Source organism: Bos taurus, chromosome 24, assembly GCF_002263795.3.
Source record: "Bos taurus isolate L1 Dominette 01449 registration number 42190680 breed Hereford chromosome 24, ARS-UCD2.0, whole genome shotgun sequence".
Lineage (NCBI taxonomy): Eukaryota > Metazoa > Chordata > Mammalia > Artiodactyla > Bovidae > Bos > Bos taurus.
In genome coordinates this window covers 38,721,740-38,730,215 of record NC_037351.1, presented here as the reverse complement: position 1 = coordinate 38,730,215, position 8,476 = coordinate 38,721,740, and positions in this window count along the sequence as shown.

Sequence of the window (8,476 nt, the reverse complement as noted above, 5' to 3'; positions counted from 1 at the left end):
CCCAGAGGCTAGATAGTGAAAATAAGAAAAAATTCAGTATAGAAAGGGTGAGAGAACAAACAATCCACAAATAATACACTAGATTCTTGGAAATGAGCTACGTGAGAGTAGGTTTACAGGGCACTTGGAGGTTGACCACCTTATGCAAAAGAACATATATTAACTCCAAAAACTGTTTAAAGAATTTTATTGGGGTATAGTTGATTTACAATGCTGTGTTTCAGGTGTGCAGAAAAGTGAATCAGCTTATATATATACATATATCCATTCTTGTTAAGACTCTTCTCTCATATAGGTCAATACAGAGTATTTTTAAGAAAGATCTTTGTGAAGACCTAGGAGAAATCAATAAAAAATTATTTTCTTTTCCCAGTTAAAAAAAAAAATGCAATAGACTAGGCAGTATGACAACTCTAACCAGAATTACAGACTTTCTTGTGTAATTATCTTTAAAAAATAAACCAACAATATCTGACTACTTAAACAATGTATATTCATAATCAAAATCTGGGAAGTGAAAAAAGTACATAAAGGATGTGTCAGGCATCTCTTCTTGTCAGATGACAGAAACCCATCCAAGCTCATCTGAACACAGGAAAATGTATGACTCAATGTGAAAAAAGTCAAGAGCTTTGGTGAGATTTTATTAATAGAAAACTCTGGATCAACGGTAATGTTGGACTGAAAGATGATATTCTTTCTAGAGATCACATTAAAAATATTTTTTTAAACATCAAAAACATTTTGTACTGGGGTAGAGCCAATTAACAATGTTATGGTAGTTTCAGGTGAACAGGGCAGGGACTCAGCCGTACACACGTGTGTCCATTCTCCCATAAACCCAATACCATATTTCTTTATTTTTGTTGGAGTATAATTGATGTACAGTGTTGTTAGTTTCAGGTGTACAGCAATCTGTTATACATACATCCACTCTTTTAGATGCTTTTTCCATATAGGTCATTACAGAGTATTGAGTAGAGTTCCCTGTGTTATACAGTAGGTCCTTATTAGTTCTCTATTTCATATATCAGTTCAGTCGCTGTCATGTTTGACTCTTTGCGACCCCATGAATTGCAGCACGCCAGGCCTATATTCATATGTATATGTCAGTCCCAATCTTTCAATTTATCCCTCCCGCTACTCCCCGGTGTGTGTGGGTGTGTGTGTGGGTGTGGGTGTGTGTGTGGGTGTGTGTGGGTGTGTGTGTGTGTGGGTGTGTGGGTGTGTGTGCGTGCTTAGTTGCTCAGTTGTGTCTGCCTCTTCGTGACCCCATGGACTGGAGCCCACCAGGCTCCTCTGTCCATGAAATTCTCCAGGCAAGAATACTGGAGAGGGTTGCCATTCCCTTCCCCAGGGGATCTTCCTGACCCAGAGATTAAACCTGGGTCTCCTACATCACAGGCAGATCCTGTACCATCTGAGCTACCAGGGAAGCCCTGGTAACCCTAAGTTTTTCCTACATAGAGGTCCTATTTCTTGAGCGAGTCTCTCTCTCTTCCTATTTTGTTTCTACTTTCCTGCATCTTGGCTTTGTGTCAGAAGGCTGTCTTAATGAGGTGGCAAAACCACCACCACAAGAAAAGTCACGCTGTCAGTTCTAGGTTAACGGCGGCCTTGTTAGCTGAGTTTTGGGTTTCGCTGATGGCTCAGGCAGTAAAGAATCTGCCTGCAATTCAGGAGACTCAGATTCAATCCCTGGGTCGGGAAGATCCCCTGGAGAAGGGAATGGCAATCCACTCCAGTATTCTTGTCTGGAGAATTCCATGGACAGAGAGGCCTGGTGGGCTACAGTCCATAGGGCTGCCAAGACTTGGACACGACCAAACCACTTTCACTTTCACCAGCTGACAGTGACCCAGAGAGAAGACATGCCTCTTTCCTGATGCTCCAGGGAAGGTGCTGATGTCCAAGGTCAGAGCCCATGCACATCCCTGACCTAGCCACTGTGGGCAGCCATTGACCAGCATCCTCTGGCTGGTCCTGGTCACGTGCCTTCCTTTGCTTGGGGAAAGGAAGGTCAAGTGCCTCAAACTCACAGAAAGGATGCCTATGAGAGGAGGGGCTGTGCTCCACAATAGAATGGAGAAGAGGTCTGATCCCGGTGAGAGAGCGGGAGCTGCTCGAGTTACCTGCAGAAGAGGAGAATATTTATCATACCCCACTCAGAGATAATGACCAATAACATTTTTTGGTATATCCTTCCAGTTTTAAAATCTATATGTTTAAAACGGAGTTCTCCAATGTTGTCTCCTGTTTTCTACGTATCATTACGACTGGCCTTGGGTGTTTCTTGGTGAGGTCATTTCTGAGCCTCTGTGGTTCCTTCTTGTTGTTTAGTCACTAAGTCTTGTCCAACTCTTTACAATCCCAATGACTGTAGCCTGCCAGGCTCCTCTGTCCATGGAATTCTCCAGGTAAGAATACTAGAGTGGGTTGCCATTTCCTCCAAGAAGGGATCTTCCTGATCAAACCCACATCTCCTACATTGGCAGGTGGATTCTTTACCACTAAGCCACCAGGGAAGCCCCCTCTGTTTCCTGGACGAGTCCCAAACACTCCCCTGTTATTTGGGCATGTAGGAAATGAGCAAATGAAGGAAAATCTCTAGGACTTTTTGCCATGACTGAGCCACACACGTCTTCAGGGAAGGAACCTCTGTATCTAGCTTGTCATCACTTTACCCAGCATTTGATAGGTACATTTAAGCAAGTGATGGATTTAAGTGATTCTTGCCAAATGCCTACTGCTGTGGGATCCACAGTGTCAACTGTTCCTCAAAGATTTACGACCCACAGATGTTCTCACAGTTCCAGCAAGGGCAGAACTTATGCCCTGTGAAGTCTGAGGCAATCCTCTGTAACTCCCACCACTTATGCCCTGTGAAGTCTGAGGCAATCCTCTGTAACTCCCGCCACTTATGCCCTGTGAAGTCTGAGGCAATCCTCTGTAACTCCCACCACTTATGCCCTGTGAAGTCTTAGGCAATCCTCTGTAACTCCCACCACTTATGCCCTGTGAAGTCTGAGGCAATCCTCTGTAACTCCCACCACTTATGCCCTGTGAAGTCTGAGGCAATCCTCTGTAACTCCCGCCACTTATGCCCTGTGAAGTCTGAGGCAATCCTCTGTAACTCCCGCCACTTATGCCCTGTGAAGTCTGAGGCAATCCTCTGTAACTCCCACCACTTATGCCCTGTGAAGTCGTAGGCAATCCTCTGTAACTCCCACCACTGGAAGCAGTCCTCCAGAAACGCACGGTGGAATGTCACTTGCCTCCTCTCCCTTCCCGACTGTGGCAATTCCAGCTATTTTAGTGGGGAGATAATCTGGGTGATGTTTTTACTCTAGACTTAGCAATGGGTCACATGCTGATTCACTTTTCTATTTTGCCTATGGTTGTGGGCAGGAGGGGGTTTAAGAGTTAAGGAAGGTACATGATGGGGGCCCAGGGAGATGAAGGAAGAAAAAAGTAAAGGAAGGGAAGAGAGAAGGAAAAAAAGAAGAGTTTTGCACAAAGAAGGAAATGGCAACCCACTCCAGTATTCTTGCCTGGAAAATCCCATGGGGTCACAAAGAGTCAAACATGATTTAGCAACTAAACAGGAGCAGATTATAGCAGCAGATATTAGCTTGGGTGTATATGTCAATAGCAATGTAGTAGGTTGGTATTTTCAACCACCACCTCTGTAATTTATTTTAGAAAGTCTTTACTGAATTTGTTGCAATATTGTTTCTATTTTCTCTTTTGTTTTTCTGGCATGTGGGATCTTAGCTCCCTGACCAGGGATTGAACCCACACCCCCTGCATTGGAAGGTGAAGTCTTAACCACTGGACTGCCAGGGAAGTCCCCACTTCTATAATTTTCATCTGAGTTTCAGTGACCCACTTTAGGCCAGGATAGAAGACTTGAAATAAGAATGACTCTAAAATGTCCTCTTGGTTGAAGTTCTTATTGCTTTGAGAGGTGAAGCGGTTTGCAAGTCCTTCTCCAGGCCGGAATTAAATGCACCAACCTGCTCTCGTTCGTGAAATGTGTGCTGCATTTAGTCCCAGACGACAGAATGAGTCATCACTTGGGGGAAAAGAAAAAAAGACTTTTCTTTGTGTGCTCTGCCGGGTTGTTTGTGTTTAAACCTGTGAAGATTTTGAGATTGTTTAAGCCTTAAAGCAAGGGACCGATTATCAAGAGACGGATTTCTGGGTGCAATGAAAAAAGGTCATTTTGACTTAGGTATCCCTGTTTTTGGCTTCCCAGTTGGCACTAGTGGTAAAGAACCTGCCTGCCGATGCAGGAGATGCAAGAGATGCAGGTTCAATTTCTGGGTCAGGAAGATGCCCTAGAGAAGGAACTAGCTCCTCACTCCAGTACTCTTGCCTGGAGAATCCCATGGACAGAGGCTTGGCGGGCTATAGTCCACAGGGTCTCAGAGTCGGACACGACTGAAGTGACTTAGCATGCATGCATCCCTGTATTAATACCTCTCTAGACAGAAAACCTCACTCAGGCTGAGCCTTGGTGCTACTAGCTCATTTGCAGCTCTGTGGATATTGAAGTTTTGAAGAGTGAATAAACACACAGGAATTGCATGATACATAACACACAGCACTTAAGCTTACAGCCTACCCGCCACAACCATGTACCTCCAAATGTTTCAATTGATTGTGGTTTAGTAACAAAACTATCTGAAAATTGTGTTTTATTGGCTGGCAACACACAGCGAAGGCATGCTCAAGCTGATTCCACTCCTGCAAAGTCACTTCAGGGATTTCTGAAAGTCCCCAGACTGTGTCCAGGTCCTCCCCAACAGGAAGGGTCAGCCGCCACAAGGAGACCCCTGGCGACCACTGTTTGCACCAAGGCATCACTCCCTCTGCTGGGCATTGCAGCTTCCATCTGTTTTGGTGGTTCTTTGTGGTGTCCAGCTTAATCCCATATCTAGCTTGATGCGGATTAACATGTGGGACCTGCTTTTGTAGATACCAGGTTTTAAATGAACTGTCCAGTGGCTGCAGTCACTTCCCCAGTTTTGTGCCAAAGATGTACTCTATTTTTTTCTTTAAATATATTAAAAAAAAAAACTTTTACAGTGTTGTGTTGGTTTCTGCCATACAACAAGGCAAATCAGCCATGATTGTACATCCCCTCCCTCCCTAGCCTCCCTCCCCTCCCCCATCCCAGCCCTCCAGGTCATCACAGAGCGCCCGGCTGATCTCCTGTGCTACACAGCGACTTCTCACCAGCTATCCGTCTCACACCTGGGAGTGTATATATGTTGATGCTACTTTCTCCACTCATCCCACTCTCCCGCTCCCCACCTGTGTCCACAAGTCCATTTTCTACATCTGGGTCTCCATTCCTTCCCTGCAAATAGGTTCATCAATAACATTTTTCTAGATTCTGAAAGTATGCATTAATATACTATGTTGGGTTTTCTCTTTCTGACTGACTTCCCTCTGTATAACAGGCTCTAGGTTCAGCCACCTCACTAGAACTGACTCAAATGCATTCTATTTTATGAGTGAGTAATATTGCATTGTATATATGTGTGACAACTTCTTTATCCATATGACCCAAAGATGTCTTCATAAAGTTCAGTCAATCCATGGGTGGACGGCTCTCATATCTACAAGGAATATTTCCTACTGATGCCTACGGCAATTCTTTTTTTTTAAATTTAATGTAAAATATAATTATTTAACTATTTGTCTGGCTGGACTGGATCTCAGTTGCAGCACATGGAATCTTAGTTCCCCAACCAGTGATCAAACTCAGGCCCCAAGCATTGAGAGCATGGAGTCTTAGCCACTGGGCCACCAGGGAAGTCCCCAGCTCAATTCTTTGAGAGGGATTTTTCCTCTCTTAATCTCTTAGTTTTATGAAATTACATAATTTTAAATCCCTCTCATCACTTTTCTTTTTACTGAATCAATCCTTGAATCAGTCAAGGTTCTTCAGAGAAACAAAACCAATGAAGGGGAGAGGGATAGAAATTGACGGAGAGATGTATTGATCTGCTTTTAAGGAATTGGCTCGTGTGCTTCTGGGGGCTGGCAGGCTGGAAACTTGGGGCTTCCCCAGTGGCTCAGCTGTAAAGAACCTGCATGTGATGGAGAAGACACAGGATACATGGGGAAGATTCCCTGGAGGAGGGCATGGCAACCCACTCCAGTATTCTTGCCTGGAGAATCCCATGGAAAGAGGAGCCTGGCGGGCTACAGTCCCTGAGGTTGCAAAGAGTTGGATACAACTGAGCAATTGGGCACACAGGCTGGAAACCCAAGGGGGAACTTTTCAGTTACAGTCCTGAGGTAGAATTCCTTCTCAAGCAAACCTTAGTCATTGCTCTTCAGGACTTCAGCTGATTGGCTGAGGCCCACCCACATTGTTGGGAATGATCTACTTAAAGTCGACTGACTTTGTTATTCAGTAGCTCAGGCATGTCCAGTTCTTTGTGACCCCATGGACTGCAGCATGCCAGGCTTCCCTGTCCTTCACTGTCTTCTGGAGTTTGCTCAAACTCATATCCATTGAGTCAATGATGCCATCCAACTATCTCATCCTCTGTCATTCCTTTCTCCTCTTGCCCTCAATCTCTCCCAGCATCAGAGTGTTTTCCAATGAGTCAGCTTTTTGTATCAGGTGGCCAAAGTATTGGAGCTTCAGCAAGTCCTTACAATGAATATGATTTTCTTGCTGTCCAAGGGACTCTCGAGAGTCTTTTCCAACATCACAGTTCAAAAACATCACTTCTTCGATGCTCAGCCTTCTTTATGGTCCAACTCTCAGAATCATATATGACTACTGGAAAAATCATAGCTTTGCTGTACAGACCTTTGTTGGCAAGATGGTAGATGTTTATCATGTCTCCAAAATGCCTCCACAGCAACATCCAGGCTGATGTTAGAACAAATCACTGAGCTCAGTTTATGTAGAAAATTGAGGCTCAGGAGGGTCGAGTGATCTGCTCAGGGAACCTGGAGTGGACAGAACTAGGGTCGGTATCACGGTTTGAACTCGCTCGAGGCCCACTTCCTTCTGTCTTGTGGAGGATGGCACTCAGGGGCCACTCCTTGGATTGGGTGCCCCTCTTTGCATTTCCACTATGTCCTACATGTCTCTGTCACCCGACTGGACACATCTCATTCTGACTCAGCTGTTGGTGCCTTCCTGTCCGTCCTGCTGTTTCCTCACTAGGGCTAGATTCCTGCCTTGGTTCTTGTCCAGTTAAGGACTGGCATGTACTTTTTCCAAATATTCACTGATGGTAGATGACACACCTACCCTCTATGTTCTCCCAGAGGTGACCCAGGCTCCCACTTGTGCTCACTGTGCATTCAGTGATTGGAAGGGACAAATGATTTCCTGTCCAACACCCACAGGTCTCTCAATAACAGTGACTTTTCCAGGACCCTTAATTACTGAAAACTGTCCTGGCCGGGTCTCTCTTCTTGCATCTCTTGACTTGGTGTGACAGAGTGGAGTTTTGTATCTGCATGAAGGCCACCAGGGCTCTTCTTTGGGTCAAATCACCACCGAGTTGCAGAGTCAGAGGTGCAAAGAGCACGCCCACACACACCACCGGGAAAGCTGGCCTTTGGAGAAATGATACTGTTTCCCTGTTTTCCTGCTTCCCCTCCAAAGTCTTGCATTATGTATGTCTCTTAGAGATAAATTCTGGGCTTCTACTGTATCAAAGATTTTCCATCACTTGAGGATTCCATTCTCCCCCAAACTCCCCTCCCATCCAGGCTGCTATATAGCACTGAGCAGAGTTCCATGTGCTATTCAGTAGGGCCTTTTTGGTTATCCATTTTAAATATAGCCGAGTGTACATGTCGGTCCCAAACTTTCATTCTCATTTACGGGAGCTATGGCAGCAAATGTTGAGAGGCTGGGGATCTATTGGGTGGCCTCATGGGTTTCCGATAAGCTCTGTGATCCCTAAAGCCCTGAGCTCCCCTGTCTGGGACCCTAATGCCCTCGAGCACCATGGAAACCTGTGGGAAGCAGCCATCCCAGCAGGCAAGATCAGATGGGCTCTTGGGTGATAAGTTAACCCTGTCCTTCCTTCTGTAGACAGAATTGTTTATTCCTGTGCATCTTCACTGCTGAGTAAGAAGCCTGTGGGCTTTGACTCGAATAGAAGTGGCCGAATGGCCGTCTCTGTAAATGGTCTAATAAGCTGCAGCCACCAGTAACTCTGTCTTGGATTGGGACTGAAAATTTCAATGTTGTCTCTTGGCTGGCAGGTTACTTTTTCCTCTCCCTCACTCCAAACTCATCAGTGTGATGCCAATTGTCCTATTTATTTTGGGACAGAGACCAGCGTGGATTGTTTTTCCACCAGTCCTGCTAAGCAGTGTGTAGTGGGGGATAGTGATAAAACAGCCAGGCCCATGATGAGATTTTAGTTTCAGAACATGACATACTCCTTGGTCCAAAGGGCTGTCATCTTTGGAAGATGGGCATGTG